The sequence below is a fragment of the Cololabis saira genome, chromosome 13 (assembly GCF_033807715.1).
Source record: "Cololabis saira isolate AMF1-May2022 chromosome 13, fColSai1.1, whole genome shotgun sequence".
Taxonomy (NCBI): Eukaryota; Metazoa; Chordata; class Actinopteri; order Beloniformes; family Belonidae; genus Cololabis; species Cololabis saira.
The window spans coordinates 7,320,493-7,339,326 of NC_084599.1; positions in this window are offsets into that span (position 1 = coordinate 7,320,493).

The window sequence follows — 18,834 nt, forward strand, 5'->3', positions numbered from 1 at the left end:
TCCTTCCCGGGCCCCTGGCCAGACGCGCGATGACTAGCTCAGGTAACCATGAAGGGGAAGCCGAGGCTTCCCCCAGCGTCACTTTTTCCGACACTCAAGAAGTAATTGCACGTATGATGGAAATACCCAGAGAAGAACTGTTTACGATAAATAGCTATAACCTCCAAACCTGCGAGGAGAAGATAGTGGAGCTCGTTAACTTTGCTAAAAACCCGACCAAAAAACTCCTTAAAGCCGACATTTTGGGCCAGCTGGCCTTATTAGGGCAATGTAAGGCAGAACTGCAGGCGGCGGAGCACGGGGATAGAATTAACGAGTGGCGAGAGAAATATGAGGCAGAGAGGCTGGAAAATTGTGATTTGCAGAAAGCGGTTGGAAGCTTGAGGGGCCTCTTAGCTGCGGCTCGAGCACAAATCGAAGACGAATCATCGGACGCCGAGGGTCCCCCTGCGCAGAGGGCCCCGAACGCAGGACCAGCTTCAACAGCTGGACTGCCTTCGGGACCGGCTGCTAACTCACGATCCCCCGAATACCCTTACCTCCGACCGCAGGCCAGACAGCTGGCAGCGGAAAGGCGCACGGTTAGCCCAGAAATGATCCCTCCAGGGAGGAGCCGCGGTCAGGGCGTACAATATCGGAGAGAATTTGATTCAAATCCCTGGCCGAGTCGAAGTCGTCGCTATGCCTCGGATGACCCGCTGTTTTTCGAGCCGGAACCCACTCGGGGTTACCGCTCGGTCCTCAGCTCACGGCAGAGGACCCCGTCTCCGCCCTATCGGAGAGAACGTCCCCCCCCACGTTACAGGGGACGCCATCACTGGGAAAGCTCAGATGATGAAAATGATGGACCAGCTCCGTTCTACGGGCACGGTCTTCGCACGCGCCAAATAGAGTCTCTGGCGAGAGACATAGAGCGTTTTGACCCCCACATCAAAGGATCTAACATTGATGACTATTTGAGGGAGGTTGAACGATGCTTGCTCGACCTCCCGGGAGCAACTTCCCGGGAGAAAATGAAATTAATCTGGAAGACTACTTCCAGAAGCGTGCATGTTTTCCTGGAGACCCTTCACCCTGACACAAGAGATCGCTATTCAGCTTTATGTCAGGCGCTGCGTGAAGAATACTCAATATTTTCTGATCGGGCATCCGCCACCTTCGGCGCTTTTGCGATCAAACAAACGAGGTCCGAACAACCGAGAGATTACTACTGGCGACTTCGGGCTGCCTACTTCCAGGGGTGCAACGCCCCAGGTTTAGAGGAGGAGCAGGCATTTAAGTCCCTTTTCCTGCATAACCTTCACGATAGCATAAAGTATAATGTAACCATGTACTGTAAAACTAGGGACCTACAGATGCGGGACATCAGAAGGTACGCACAGATTGCCTGGGAAGCTAGGGCGCGACCAGCGAGGGCCCCTGAGCATGATACCGAGGTGCTTGCAGTCCAGAGAACTGAGAACCGTCACGTAGAGTCCGGAGACGAGGTTTTCCGTGCCTGGACTGGACCTGAACCAGGTTCCAGGGACCACTACCAGCCTCGCCCGCCGCCAGGTCAGTCAGAGTACCAACCACAGTACAGGTTAGAGCAGCATGACGAAGGGGGGTCTAACTACCCGGCCAGACAGTATGACGAGTATGAAACCGCTGCGCCGAAATACATTAAAAATAGACGGAAGCGCCACAAAGATGACCTCATCGAGGACGTGTGCCAGGCCCTCGAGGGATTAATTAAACCACCTCGCTCCTCCGGGCCCCCTGAGGACCGGGGCACCAGGCCACCGATAGAATGACTAGGCGGACCCACCCCCCCAGCCGTGGCCAGGATCTGCATGGTGGGGGTGGACAGGGCAGCGCGTGCAGGCGCACGCCCCCCTTCTCTGATTTCCCTCGGTAAACTGGTCCGTAATGGACCGGATCGGCGTGTTGATTGCTCATCAGTTCTTAACAGCTGTGTTTGTGTCCTTGCTTTCCTAGATACCGGTCCCGGGATCAGACCCATAAGTCCCGCCTACGTTTTCTCCTTAGATGCCGTGCCATTCTCGGGGGCCCCGAGACCACTTGAAGGTCGTGAGGGACTCTTGTCTTTAGATTGGCAGGCCGGTGCTTTGCCCCACGTCATGCCCCCTCTGGGACCGAATCCGGAACCAGAACCCCCGCCCCCAGGGGACGGGGACCGAAAGGTCAGCCAGGTACCCCTCGTCAACCACACCCCCTTCTTGCCCTCGTGGGAAAGGGGGGGGTCAGGTTTGTGCAGCTCCCAAATAGTGGAGACTGCAGCACGCGCACGCATGACAGTTTCAGGGTCACACTTGCGGGTGGATCGTGGGGGGACGGTCCCGAAATCCTTGGGAGGGAACCGTTATCTCCTCGCTGCCACCTGCTGGTTTACCAAATGGGTGATTACTGTCCTCCTACTGAGCCATGTTTTCAGCCGCCGGGGGGCTCCCCGGTTGGGTGGTCCGGACAGAATCACACATTTGGCCTTAAATGTCATGACAGCTCCCTTTGACTCCCGGTCCCCACGTCAGATCAAACGAGCTAATCTAACTCTTGTCCATATGCTGCTAGATCTTAGGGTCGTCAGGTCCACGCCACACCGCTCGGTTGCGATGACACCACTCGAACGGACGGCTGGTCAGCAAATGAAGTTGCCACTTCACCCGTTGTACCCGCCTGACAATGTTAGTGTCGCCTCCGCTAGCACCGCGCGCCAGTATGTGACAGACCTGCGTGACCACCCTCGGTCGACTTTTGCATGGGCACAAAGGAACACAGACGCCGGCGCTGAAGGCACCGGGCCTTACCATGATCGTACGTCCTCTCGAGAGTACCAAATAGGGAACGAGACTTCCTTCTTCCGTTACGGTTCTGTTACGGGACAGACCCCTCCGATCCGTTTCCTTCCTCAGCACCGCTCTGCCAAGGGATTAACACGTAGTAAACACCCACTGAGCCTGGTCTGCTACTGGCAGTTACGTATCACGGGTCTGAAATCCAACGAACCTCCCCTTTTCTTTCCAGTTTTTCTTTTATTTTTACCTTTTATCTACCTCACCTTAAGAAGTGATTTCACCGTATTATGCGATTTAACCATTTTTGTATTATTTGAATGTGTTTTGTTCATTTTCATACTCTTACACCGTTGCATAGATGATTCTGATCTGCCCAGACAAAGCCTCCCACGCTATGCTAACCTCTGAACTCTTAAGTACTGTACCCCTCTGCCAACCAGGACTGCATCTCATGGACTGTTGCACTGTTGTTAGATTTGACAACCAGACCCTGCATTCCCGCCGTCAAATCTAAGGGGGGATGTTGGACTATTGGACTAATATGATTATGAATTCATGACATATGTGAGTGGGTGAACATTTCTCTTGGGCCAGTAAAGGGCCAAAGCCAAGCCAAAGTTTATGCTGCATGACTCCAGACCAGATAACAAACTCCAGGGGGTTTACGACACCTGGGAGGGGGGTCAGGCGCAGTATAGCCCCCACAAACCCAGCAGGGTTCCTGCCAGACCTGGAGGAACAAAGGAAAAGACAACGCAAAGGGACCAGGAACAGACTCCCTGGGGTGACGACACCAGGGGGGGTTCAGACAATATGGAGCCCCAGGAAGCGAGCCCTGAAGGGGGGGACTGTCCCTCTCAGTAAAACCGCCCCAAGCCCAAAAGCGGGAAGCACCCAATCACTTGCCAGGGGCTGGTGACATCACGCAGCCCGCGGAACTCAAACTCCCGTCCTGCCCAGTGCTCACTCTCTCTCCCTCAGCCAGCGGACCGGACAAGACGTGCCTGCCGACCGAGGCAGCCACGGCCGCATCTACCCATTTATTCCTGAGCGCTGCGACGAGACGGGGGGGGGAGCCGCTTCGAGCCTGGAGTGTCCGGCGGAGCGTAAGACCCGTTACCACGGAGCGCACTGCGCTCCCAAGTTTCTCTCTTTTCTAATTTCTCTCTCCGCTCTAAGTTCTCTCCCGAGGAGGGCCTGATCCTCCGGTCAGCCTGCCAGCTCAGCCCGAGGAGCACCCAGCCACCTGTGTCCGTGAGGCCCACGCGCTCAGGAGCCCGGACGGGAGCCCGCAAGTCCGACGAGTGGACTGGATCCCCGCGCGCACCGAGACGCCGTGATAGGCTCCGTTGACCAGGGCGGGATCGCCCGGCTGCTGCACCCCTGTCTTTTTATTTCTTCAGAGTCGAAGGAGAAGAGAGAGAGACGAGAGACTGCTTGGACTGAAAGCCGAGAGGAACGAGGCCGCATCGGACTGGAACCCCCGACAGAACCCGCTCCAGATGCAGAATCCAGAGGAGACGTGAGGCTGTGTTTGGGCGATCAGTCAGTTAGAACGGTGTAAAGCTGAACTTATGTTTAATGAGATTACTGTATGCGTATTACTGTACGTTATCATTATTGTGTTCTTTATCATCTTTATTATTATTACATTTGATTCTCTTCTTTTCATTCCATGCATTTAACGTTTATGTTTCATTTTATTGATTGTTGTTTTTCTTGTTAGTTAATGGTTTTGTAATAAGGTAGTTTCTGCCATCAGGTTTATTTGGGTGTTGCGTTTATCATCTTTTGACACCCGTATGTAAATAAATTCTGATTGATTTCTTTATGAGTGGTTGTGTTATTTCATGCAAGATTTGGTCACAAATTGATTTGTTTAAGCAGAGCCTAGTGTTCGGATATCACGCCTTCACTGTTATTCTGTAAGATTTGCTGTTCTGCAGGATAATTCAAATCATAATGAGACTGATTTTCTGCTGTTAGTTATCGAATCCCACCGGAAGTAAGGCCCCGGCGGTGGTGCCCCTACGAGAATTATCATTTTTGATAATACAATTTGATAAATAGTCAACTTTATTAATTATTAATAATTCTTTAATAGAATTATCATTAGCCTTGATAACTGGACAGCCAAGCTACCTATGAGTTGCACAACACTGGAATGGCAGCTAAACTCATATTAACAGAGCGATCGGTACTGACTGCTCACGATGAAGCCACAGATGATGAAAATGTGGTGATTTGATGACACAATGTTTTCTAAAGCTATAGTGATGCTTCCTGTCTTTGTGGTACGCTAGACAAACTGGTGCTAGCTATTGCTTCATATTCAGAAAAAAGGTATGAGTGTGATCATCCATCCATCCATCTATCCATCCATCCATCCATCCATCCATCCATCCATCCATCCATCCATCCATCCATCCATCCATCCATCCATCCATCCATCCATCCATCCATCCATCCATCCATCCATCCATCCATCCATCCATCCATCCATCCATCCATCCCTTCTTAGACACCAAAAGCACTGCTGTTAAATATTGCTCAACCAGCATTTTCTTTCTGTTTGTACTGTTGAGAAGACAGTTCTTTACTATCACACCAATTATGGAAATCTTTTATTGTTCCTTTGCGTAGGATTTGGATAATTACATCTGTGCATTTCGTAATGACACGCCTGATTGTGTCTGCACAAGACGCTAGCATACATAATCACAGGCAAAATCCCATTAGGAAGAAAAGAGGCCATTATTATGGAAATGACCGTTGGGTGACAAGAATTCAGCAGGGTAAAGAAAGTACATAATCCTGTCATAGACATGGTGTGAAGCCACCCGCTCCTTATTTCCTCCCATGCAAGACAAAGAAATGTGAGTTTTATAAACATGCTATTATGTCGGGGGAGTGACATTTGGCAATGAGTTGCTAATTAATCCCATCTTTCTGCTCTTTGACACTGTGGGTAACGGCAGGGTTAAGAGTGCTAAATAACTTAACTGTTTTTGTTTTTTGTGTGTTCTTTTTGTTGTTTTTTTACCTTCACCGAGGGAACACGCTCACCTTGGATTACTAGTGTCAAACTGAACCTGCATCTGTTTGTTTTGAGAAAAGCTTTGATACTCACAGTAAAGAGGCAGCCTCATAAAATCGTGCCACATAAATCAATACATCCCATTAACTTAGGACGTCGTCTACAGCGGTAATTGAGAGACTAGCCTCAGAGAGAGGATCTCCTTCTTTAGACATTTCTCCATCAGCAGGGATTTCTCAGGAAATGTGATCCATGCAGGACGCTACCCAGCTGGTCTCTGTCTCCACTGTGCTGCAGGACTGGGAGTTCAGGGAAACAGAGAGAAGGGATCTGGACAGACACTCGCACAACCTGCAGGCCTGAGCATCAAGTAGCTTGTTGTCTTCAGTAGCTCAAAGGAGTTTTTTCATGTTAAAATAAGATTTTACAGTTTCATTTGGAAACCCAGATATCACAGTCTTGAGGCCGGGACACACCAACCGATTATCGGCCGTCGGCAGAGATCGGTGACTGGAGTCGGGTTGGTGTGTCCCGTGCAGTCGTCCGTCTGCGTCTGCGTTCATTATGGTCGTCAACCGGAAATGACGATGGTTAACATAGTAGCTAAACAGCGATGGCACAGACGCTACACTACACTCTATCATGCCATCGGTTTGGATTTGGATTGTGTTATATTTTCATGATTAGCATCATGTTTTCCATCCTTCAGAAACACTGACTGATGACAGTGGGCTCTTTTCAGAACTCTAGACTATGGTGATCCGTAATTTTTGGTTGTTGGTACGCAGAACGTAAGCTCCAGTCGACATCAGGTTGGTGTTTTTTTGTTTTTTTGGACCAACTCGGGGAGACGAGAGCCGACAGTCGGCCCTCAAGTTGGTGTGTCACAACTCTTAGGGACATCAAGGACTGGTTTTTAACTGAGTGTTTTTGTTCTTGTTCTTGTTCTTGTTCTTGTTCTTGTTCTTGTTCTTCTCCTTTACAGGTTGCTACAGCGAATCATGTGCTTCCATCTAACCCTGTCTTCTGCATTTTTCTCCCTCAAACCAACCAACTGTACATAATGACACGGTAAAAACAGATTATATATAATATAGGAATCCTGTTAAGTATATTTGATAATATTTGCAAAGCCATGTTGGGGTAACTAATGATGGGATGGGATAACATCATGACGTACCTGCGCACACTGTTGTTCTGAGCATGCGCAAGAATAAAGAGAGAGAGTTCCCAACCAAGAGAGAAGACGTGAAACTTTTTGTCCGTGAAGTTAATTCTTTTAACCATCTCTGGTGACTGCTAAAACGCAATACACTACTGCAGAAATGTCTAACGCTACAAATCCTAAATAATATTACTGTAAACATGTGCATGGGACAGCCTCCTTAAATAATAATCATATCTGCTGTCACGGGTAGGTCACACTAATACTGCTGACTCTGACCTCCAAATTGATCAGTCTAATTCCAATAATATTATAAAAATAATCACTATATTTTGTATTTCAGTAAAGGAGATAAAGATGGCCATGATTGGTCATTAAAACTTTGATAAAACAACAAGTACATTCGAATTAGAAAAAGAGTTATGTGGAAAAGAAAAACTGAATTAAAATCTCTTTATTAATTAATACCAACGTCTGGCACATTACATTATGTTAATGGTAATTCTGAGCTATAATTCTGAAGCATTGTGTGAAAAATCAAAGTTCCACGTGCTGTTTCCACGGGGGTTTGGAGAGCAGGCACTCTGGTCCGGAGCATTGTTGCTGTCTGTTAACACAATGCCAGGGAGCAAAGACACCATCAGAGGTCTTCAAGGAACAACTGTTCTGTGCAGCAGAGGAGCTGGCCAGCTGCACGAGGACCTGAACCTCCCTATGAGGCGGCTGCTCAGCCCAGGTCGCTTACGCTGGTAATTTCCATCTGCTCACTTAGAAATATTTACTCCAACAGTGCATGTACAATTACTGCAATCAGTCAATGGGAACGAATTTGTATGACAAATATTACAAAATGTTTTAATAAAATGTGATATTTCAGAATTAAGATGGTGTGAAGATGAAAGAGAATTGGGCATGATGTACTTGTGCTTGTAAATCAGATTAAAAGCTGACGTTTTCCCAGCCCACAAACTATCAGAAGCTCTATTATTGTGGTGATACAAGTTTTCTATTTTTTGTTGTAAATCAGACCTTTTATTTAAAGAAATGTGGGACTTTCAGTACGTTAAGTATATTGCTGCTAAAAGAGACAAAGAACGTGTAAAATCAAAAGGCCTCACAAGTGACTGAGTCGTCCTTATTTAGGCTTTTTTCTCATTTCCGTTGTCTAAGTGAACTGAATGATGATGAAGCCCCCTGTAAACCTTATTTATTAGGCTATAAATAAATAAAAAGGCAAAACAAAACAAAAAAACCCCAACATGTGTCTTGGGGAAGATCGCAGGCAGGGTTAGAAAAAGCTCATTGCAGATTGATCTGTGCACACAGCTTAGCTGTATTAAAGCTCATAATCCCTGTAAATATCTCCAGGCAAGGCAAAGTCAGCCTTTTAACATTGACTAAATGAGGTAAATAGAAGCAAATACATTTCTAAAAATTGCTCTTACGTTGAACCCTCTATGTTATATATAGATGCGAGCCGTGCCAGTTGGCTGCTAATGAGACGTTTTCGACCGAGATATCTTGATGGTTTTGCCACCTTGCCGTTTGGGGCAACGGTGAAGTTAGCTTGAAATGCAGAGCGTCTGTTCTCCTTTCGAACCTCTAACACCACAACAGATGGGGAGAAGATGGAGCTCAGAAGGCTTTATATCTGAGGTGGTAACAGTGAAGCCACTCATTAACACTGAATTTACCACTTCGTTAGCAATGCAGGTTCCTGTAGAGAGCGACTAGTCCTGGATGTCGACTCCTCTGAGCCTACACTTTAATCCAAATCATCTTCAGACAGCATGCTGTAATCTGATGTAAGATATAACATACACATCTAAATATTATCTTATTTAATCACGCAAAATGACTGGTTTAACTAGGAGTGGCAGCAATTGTACACAAACTCAATCACTGCGTGTTTAAAAGGTGCATGCACAAAATTGGATGATTACTTGGTTTGGGTCCGTGTTTGTGTTTTCAACAGATTGTGTTCCTGCCAATTTGTCAGGATTCAAGTAACAACAGTCTCATGCTGGGATCCGTGTTGGCACCATCACAGAGTGATAAGACACAATATGATCTCATTGGAGGTGTACTTTGTTCCCATGGAAATTGGTCAATTTTAGCAGACGTCTGAGAACTTTAGGTGGAGAGGCAGGGAGGTTGTATCCCAGAGGTAGGCTCACATAATTAAGCGCTGTCGCCAGGGTATTGAGGGCTAACAGCAGGGTTTGTTGTGAATAGAGGTGGCAAGAGAGGGTGTTGGAAAATCATAATGCAGCACAGAATAATACCTTTCTCATTTTATGGAACAGTGGGAATAGCCCAAACTACATTTGTTTTTAACAGTATCACGTTGTCAGGGTGAAACAAGGGGACAAAAGTAAACTTTATTACACTACGTGGTCTCGCGCTTAGTATTTGCATCTGAATGATCAATTACTCCATATGACACTTGAATATAGGAAACATTACGTTTTTAATTCATGGCTTTTAATATGATTTGCTCTAAGTACTGTTTTTGTACTATTGTGCAATTTTTGCCTTCCTTAAAGTTTTTTACACCACTATATCGGACCTATGTGTAATCTAAAAGCCAAATGCACAAAAGGACAAAGAAGAGGAGTGTGTCACCGACAGCCCAGGCCGTAGTCAGGAGCCATTACAGAGTCACACTTTCTCCCTGAAGAACAATGCTGCAGGTCTGTCCTCAGATGAACACGAAAACCCTTTAAATGGAACCCAGCCGAATCCATTTGTATACAGCAGTGTCCCCGCTGTTCCCCGCGCAGGCAATTCATTGCCTTCAGGAGCACTTGTTAATGGACCTGGTTCACACCCTTCCTCAGAGGTACACTGTGTCCTGAACAAAGGCTCTGTTTTATCCAGCAGTGTCCTGGATGCCACGTGGCAAGCGGAGAAGGACACGAGCCTCGAGGTGTTACCGCCACCCAGAGAGCTTCAATCAGACGCTTGGAAAAACACAGCAGGGCCCATCGTGAAAAACACCGGCCACACAGCCAGGTGTCAACACGCCACTGTCTCACTTGGAGAAGAATGAGTCTAAACTGGCCTATTCCACTCCGTCAGGTGACAGTGTGGAGCAAATGCACATTAGCCAACCTTTGACAAAACAGACAGCCAAAGCAGGATCTCCACGGGGCGTAGAATGGTCAGGAAGCTCCACGGATGTTTATGATAATGCTCCGGTAATCAGATGGGATTCAGCAAAAGAGAGCTTTTTACACGACGACAGAAGGCTGGAGACCAAAGTGGTGCACTAAAGAGACAGGAAGCGCTGTACGTCTACGAGAGGCTTGTCAGGTCATCTGGAGAAGGTTAACAACAGCTACAATCACCAGGCCTGAGATATTTCTACTGGCAACAAAGCTGGCTCTTAGGGTGCCCGATCCGTTATTAAATATTTAGTAAAGCCATTCAAAGAGCTGTCTAGGAACATAGCTTCTGACTCTGAGCGCATTATTTTTAGCACAACACGGCAAGGCTGTAATGAGGAAAATGACCCTGAAAACGATGTTTGTCCAGAAGTGGAACAGTTGAGGAGAGAGCAACTTGAGCAAGATCCACTTTTCTCTTCATGCACAATATGCAATGCTAATTTTGAGGAAATAATAATAAAAGAAAGAATACATTTCCATATACATCTGATGTATCATTTAGGCTAGCATAATCAGGTGAACAGTGAAAATATTTCACAGGCCTGTATATGCAGGGAGTGTGGGCGTTTCTTTTCTGTGATAGCAACCTCATGAGGCACATCATTATTCACCAAGACAGACGGGAAGAATTCATGGAAAAAAAAGAGAAATCAAAGCTCTGAAAAACAGAATTTGGAGACGAAGACAAAGCCACGCGCTGCAGTTGGTGGTCTTTTTCTTAAGTGACTGTAACTTCTGGAAAGTTTTCATCCAGTGAATCCAATCACACAAGAACATGAGTTATATATATGATAGAGATATGTCGGGCATGAGCAGCACACTCACCTGTGACACACCTGAAACATCACCCGCGTCCGTGCAGAGGAATGACTGATGATTCAGAGGGAATGGACCGTGTCTGGTTTAGGTTTTGTTCAGAAGCAGACACGAGGAGAAGGACATTCGGAGCTGCTTATCAGTCCAAATTTCCCGGATTTAAACCGGACATCTTTGGACGTGATGTTGAGAGGAGAACACATTTCTTCTGCTACACCATTAAAGGGGACCTATTATGAAAAACACATTTTTTCTTGCTTTGACATATATAAAGTGGTCTCCCCTCAGCCTGCCAACTCAGAGAAGGAGGAAAGGAACCAAATTCTGCAGTGTCTGTACAGCCGCCTGGAGGATCCTTCCAGTGTCATGTGACTTCTACGAGCCGTTCAGAATCTGCTCCCGTCGTGAGTCACGACGGGAGCAGATTTCCATAGGTCGGCCTCCGCTGCTGAAACCACGCCCACAACCAACTCCGCCGGCCGGAGCGTCCGCCATTGTTCAGAAGCGGTGGCTGTTTGAACAGCGAGGGACAGTTAAAATTAGGTTTGGCATCGACACTTACCCTCATAAAAGGATCAGTTCCAACAGTACGGACCCGGGCAACTGCACACGAGTCAACAGTAAGTGACGTTAATTTTTTACGTTATTTATATTTGTTTACAAGTATGATCTTTGCATGCATCTTTGCAAGTATTTAGCTTAGCTCCGGTGTTACTCCGTGTTACGGAGCTCTATTAGTACCGTAATACATTTTTTTCTGTTCATGGTTTCAGATCTTCCAAGCACCTGAAGCTTCAACGACACATTCAGAAGACGCACGGTCCTTCCTTGAGCCAGCAATAGTGCATACATTTTATTTATATATTTTAACAATAAAGTTGCCATTTGTGAAAATTCAGTGTTGTGATTTCTTTACAGTTAACATGATTCATTTGTCTTGTAACATAAGAAATTAGATGATGAGGAATCTGAGTAAATAACTGTGGTGTAACTGTTTAGAATTCAATTAAATCTTCCTGTGTGAATTAGTGTGAAGACGAGGTGACCCGTTCCCCCTTCAGGGAACTAAAGGCTGATTTATGGTTCCGCGTTACACCAACGCAGAGCCTACGGCGTAGGGTACGCGTCGATTTAACGCAGAACCATAAATCAGGCTTAAGATCCGTTTTCACCGTGTCATAAATGCATGTGAGCGTCCGACTATCGCGTCGAGCTGGGTGACATTGGACGCTCTCTGTCCACACTGAAACCGTTAAACTCGCGGCCAGTTATGACAGTCCAATAGTCATTCAGTCACATATGTATACACACACATACACAAAAACATATACATACACACACACACATACACACACACATAGCCATAAAGACATGTACACACACACGCACGCATACTCACGCACACACACATACACACATGCATGATCATATACATACACGCACACACACACACATAGACATACACACTGGCCTGTTCACCTGCACGCTTGCTCTGTTGTTTTTGGGGTTAGTTAGCGGTAGCTTAGCTCAGACTGTGATCAGATCTCAAGATTTGGGTCGATTACTTCTCGTGTTTTGGTTTTGTTTTTGTGGCAGGGTGGAGAAGTTGATGGGACACGCACCTGTGGCCCATCCGCCTGAGTGGCTGGTTCTCTCCACCCTGCCTGCCTTATAAGGCGGAGCTGGACAGCAGCAAAGGGGTTCGGAGAAGCTGCAGCGGTGTGATGCTTGTGCACATGTGGGTGTTGTGAGAAATAAAAAAAGGGTCTGCACGAAACTCCGTGTCTCTCCATCCTACGGTCGGCCCCGGTAGCACTCGCCCTGCTACGTCTGGCACCCAACGTGGGGCGCGAAGGACGGACGAGAGAGGCATGGAGCGGGCCCTGGACGCGCTCGGGGGGTAGGCTCGGCCGGACAGACAGACCCCGGCTCGAGGTTGGCGTTGGGGGTGTGTGGCAGGGTGGAGAAGTTGATGGGACACGCACCTGTGTCCCATCCGCCTGAGTGGCTGGTTCTCTCCACCCTGCCTGCCTTATAAGGCGGAGCGGGACAGCAGCAAGGGGTTCGGTGCAGCTGTGTGATGCTTGTGCACGTGTTGGCAGTGTTTTGGCGTGAATAAACAGGGTTCTGCACGAAACTCTGTGTCTCTCCATCCTTCGGTCGGGCCCGGTAGCACTCGCCCTGCTACAGTTTTGTTTGTGGTTTTTGTTGCAGATCTCCAGTGCTTGACGTGTGCCTCCGTGTGTTCCTGCTTCCTGGATTGGCAGTGGATGTCACACGCCCCCCCCCCAGTGGTTTTACTGCTAGTTCAACATTTAGAGTCATCACCAGAAAAATAACACCAGAAAAATAACTTATTTGACAATTTTCACCTGTTTCAAGTAAATTTTCACTTGAAATAAGTAGAAAAATCTGCCAGTGGGACAAGATTTATCTTCTTATTACAAGCAAAAAAATCTTGTTGCACTGGCAGATTTTTCTACTTATTTCAAGTGAAAATCTACTTGAAACAGGTGAAAATTGTTGTTTTTTCTAGCGATGAGTCTTGTTTTAAGTGAGATTGTTTTGACTAAAATGAGACATTTTAACTAGAAATAAGACAAATATTCTTGTTAAGATTGTGAGTTTTTGCAGTGATCCATGTTACTTATCCTGTGAAGGACAGAGTCATATTGATAAGTTCAGAAAACTGTTTTTTATTGTTGTGTTTTGATGTATTTGATGTAAGCCCAGTGGATATTTAAAGCTTACTTAGCAAAAATGCAGCTTAGGCTGCATTTAACTGCTGCTATGTCATTCCTGCAGTATTTCTGCAGCTGTTTTGGTCACTGCTATTATTTGTAATATATTACATTATTTGTAATCAGCACACATTATCTGTCCCCATATGATAAAATCCACCATCCCCCCTGATTTTTTTTTTTTTTACAACTCGAGTACTGTGTAAGGTCAGCAAAGAAATACAATCTCTCCAGTGGGTCCCAGTTCTGCCGTGAGGCCAACTTCCAGTTCCCCCGAAACACATCCCCAGGGACGCTACCGGGACGCGTCCTAACAAGATGCTTGAACCACCTCAACTGTCTCCTCACGATGTCGAGGGGAAGCAGCACTTCCAGTTCTTCCTGGGTGACTGGACTTCTCATCCTGTCCCTAAGGGAGAGTCCAGCACTCTGCAGGAAAAAACTAATATCAGCCGCTTGTATTCAGAATCTCATTCTTTTCATCACCACCCACAGCTCATGCCTATACTGTAGGAGAAGGAACATTGATCGGCCCGTGAACAGAGAGTCTGACCTTTTGACCCCGCTCTCTCATCACCCCAGGAAGGACAGTTGGCTTGATTCAAGTCTTTGGGAGTTAACGTGACCACAGAGATGACGTCATGCAGGTCAGAGGTCTTGTTTACAAACTGATTTCCTAGTTGTTAGTGAGTTATTATGTGTTTAACTGAATAAAAACCTGGGGACTAAGATGTAGCAAGAGTGGGCAAAAGAAATGAACGGGTTTCGTGGCAATAATGTGTTATTTAGACGCTGCATCGTCTGTGTCCCGCTGTGCCCCCATTTGCTACCATTATATGGATAAGCGGCTCGCACAAAACTCCTAATATCTTTCGATGGACTCCAAATGACACCAAACTTTTCTGGGTGAGTATACGACCATAAAAAATGCCAGAAATAAGGTCCAGGTTGTAAAAAACGAAACTTTCCCTTTAATGTCTGTGTTCGAACTACCCAGGTAGATTTTGAGTGTTAGTCTTATCTGTCTGTTAATGAAAAGGGAATCGACGATGCTGTGCTCTGCAGATGGATCCTGCGGCTGGCCACACCGCGTTGCTGGTTCCTCCACAGTCAATCTTCCATTTAATCTGGCTCGCCACTGAACATTAAGTTCAGATCCCGATCGACTCGGTCTGGGTAAAAAACCAATCTATGCAAACAGCGAAGAATGCATGTTATAATATAATTTTCTCTCTATCGATCTCCTTAAATCATCACTATCATTAACATTTCCTCTCTTAGTATATCAATCATGAAAGATACACACTGTCTAATCATTGCAAAATGAATAGAATTACATCACATCAGAACATTCACTTCAACACGTAAATGAAATAATATATTTAAACTCACTATTTATATTTTTAACACATTAAATCTATTTATTCTCTTTTAACAGCACTGTAATTGTAACTAATTAAAACATAGGCCCTTTAATATTCAGCCCTCTTGTAACTGTTAGGATGGATCAAACAGCCATTATGTATTCACCATTAAATTACCTTAACAATACAGGTAATCAATCAATACTCCTTCAGTAACATAACTTTAACCTCAAACAAATAAATACAAGGCACCTTTAATGGTGTAAAACACTGTTACTGCTCTGCTACAGTATCACAGCTGCATAGTGTAAGTGAACCTTAGCATGACAGTGCACAATTAGCTCGTGGCTAGCGGGATTAGCTCGGTGCTAACGTAATTAGCGATCTTTTTACACTCATTTATCACAGCTAAAATTATCTTTATCCGTATCTGTGTAATCTCTTGTACTTTCGGCGACAGTTTCACAGCTCCAATTGGTTTTTATTCATGGATCAAGAGTAGCACAGTCACAAGGAGTCCTGATAGCCAAGATGGCGCATTAGCATTAGCATTTCTTACCGGAGCTAAGGCCCGCTAACAGAGGCTCTCCATTCCAGCTGAATCCTCACACAATGTAACACCCTGACGAACGAATAACATGTTAACGGTCTGTACCAGGCGAATTATGGTGAATTTCTGGTGTGAGGAGTGTTCATTCGTTACCGGGAGTTCTCAGTTTGTAGCTGTGTGTTCTTGGCAATGACTTCTGCCGAAGAGAGTGAACACAGGCTGCGCGGTTACTCATAGCGGACGCGCCACACTCTGGTCGGCCAGGGAACTGCACCATTCCACAACAATAAGTTCTGAAACCCAGGTGGGTTACATCTTCTTTATGCATTGTTTGTTTTCATGGATTAATGCTAATGTTGCTAATGCTAATGTTCTTTTGATCTGCCTGTGATGTGGGCGGAGCTAAAGGCTCAGAACTGGGCGTGGCTGAGGCTATGATGTCAGCATTGATGTCATACGGTCTTTGATGTTTCAGATCATTCCATGTCGGCAAAACAAGCTCACAGTCCTTTCAGAGACTTAACATCGTTTTAAAAACCAGAAGCTATTACAAAGCTCAAAACACAATGTTTTTGCGTAAAACTTTCAACGGTCGTCAGATTTCAGGATCTGCACAAATGGACAAGGAACAGGAGAGAAATGAGGAGGAAACAGACGATACACAACAGCCAAACAGCATTTCCACTCACCAAACGGAAGAAACAAGCAATGAGTTGTCACATAACCAAGACCCAAAGATCAGATACATGTTTCTGAAAACAGCAAAACATGCTGCAACAGACTTGGGCAAACACTTGAAAGGTCAAGTCGAACACCTGGACATGAAGCGCCAGACTCAAAGAATCTTGGAGGAAAAATGTTTAAAGAAGCAAGAGAAGCTGGAGAACTTGGTCAGAAACAACAAGGCTCTCGAAAAACAAATTGTGGCTATAAATTTGAGTTTAAGAGATGAGACAGATCTACAAGAAGAATACAACAGGATGAAAATGGAGCATGAAACCCTGACCCAGATTAATGATAAGATCCAAAATCAACTTTTGAAATCCGAACAATCACTTTTAAAACAACCACATCTGGAGGAAAAGTCAAAGAGAAAACGACAAGAGAACCAGTCTCTTTGGATGAACAATGTCATCCTTGAGCAACAGCTTCAGGGATTGAATGAAAAGCTTCTGGTGGAAGAAAAGATGCGCTACCAGTATTCAGAAATGAAAGCCCAAAGAAAGGCAATGCTGGATTACAACCACATTCTCCAATGTAAAGTACAGGAGCTGAAAGACCAGTACGACGGTGCCAAAGAATGGATTGACAATTATAATATGAACAAGCGTCACTTGGATGCGCTTGAAATGGAGAGAAATGAACTTACAGCACAATTCAATGAGCTCGACAATGAGCTCCGACAAATCAAAGCCATGAAAAGCCAGTGTCCCGAGATGCAGTCAGCTTCAGAGGCTGCTAAAAACGAAAACTCTGGGCTTGCCAGAAAAATTCCGGATCTTCAGACAGAACTCTTCAATTTCAAAAATGTCAAGGAAGAGCATGATGCAGCATTAAAAGGTCCACAGATTTCAGGCTCTGCACAAACGGACAAGGAACCGGAGAGAAATGAGGAGGAAACAGACGATACACAACAGCCAAACAGCGTTTCCACTCAAACGGAAGAAACAACCAATGAGTTGTCACATGACCAAGACCCAAAGATCAGATACATGTTTCTGAAAGCAGCAAAACATGCTGCAACAGACTTGGGCAAACACTTGAAAGGTCAAGTCAAACATCTGGACATGAAGCGCCAGACTCAAACAATCTTGGAGGAAAAATGTTTGAAGAAGCAAGAAAATCTGGAGAACTTGGTCAGAAACAACAAGGCTCTCGAACAACAAATTGTGGCTATAAATTTGAGCTTAAGAGATGAGACAGAACTACAAGAAGAATACAACAGGATGAAAATGGAGCATGAAACCCTGACCCAGATTAATGATAAGATCCAAAGTCAACTTTTGAAATCCCAACAATCACTTTTAAAACAACAACATCTGGAAGAAAAGTCAAAGAGAAAACGGCAAGAGAACCAGTCTCTTCGGATGAACAATGTCATCCTTGAGCAACAGCTTCAGGGATTGCATGAAAAGCTTCTGGTGGAAGAAAAGAAGCGCTACCAGTATTCAGAAATGAAAGCCCAAAGAAAGGCAATGCTGGATTACAACCACATTCTCCAATGTAAAGTACAGGAGCTGAAAGACCAGTACGACAGTGCCAAAGAATGGATTGACAATTATAGTATGGACAAGCGTCACTTGGATGCGCTTGAAGTGGAGAGAAATGAACTTACAGCACAATTCAACGAGCTAGACAATGAGCTCCGACAAATCAAAGCCATGAAAAGCCAGTGTCCCGAGATGCAGTCGGCTTCAGAGGCTGCTAAAAACGACAACGCTGGGCTTGCCAGAAAAATTCAGGGTCTTCAGACAGAACTCTTGGATTTCAAAAATGTGAAGGAAGAGCATGATGCAGCATTAAAAGAACGGTCGGCCCGCGGACAAGACGTTTGTCACCTGAATGGCAACATCAAGAAAAGAAAGTGGAAACAAAACAAAAGCAAGAAGATCAGCCTTCTCCACAAGACCAGACAAGCCATGGACCTTGTTCGGTTCATAGAGAACAATATGAACATTTATTCCTACGAACTGAGGTTGGAGAGTGGGCTGCATGATCGAGAGGATTGCTCTGTTTCCAGCCAGGAGGTTCCTGCTCTGAATCCTTACTGAACATGCAAAAGCTTGTGCAAAAGTGTCTTTTGGATGTTATATGTAAATTGTATATCTTGTTTATTTTACCCTTTTTCAAATAAAAAGAATAACTGATGTTAAATGAAATGTAATTTTTGACTTATATTAAATCAAATTTTGTACATGGTTGAAATGTTTTCTGAAACCCTGTGAAATGGGTTAACTTGCGTCGATGTGCAAGTCGGAGCCCACCAAAGGGCAACATTCAAACTTCTGGGTTGACATCCATGATAACTTTGTTTTGGACCACTTATTGTAAAAAAAGTAACAAATATATGTCGAAATAGATTTGTGTTGATTGACAGCAGGTATATCCAATGGTTAACTGTCATCACCGTTGCTACTTAGCACTGTCTTGACAATGAAGACCAAGGTCTTAAAGTGGCCAGTTAAATTTATTTTCA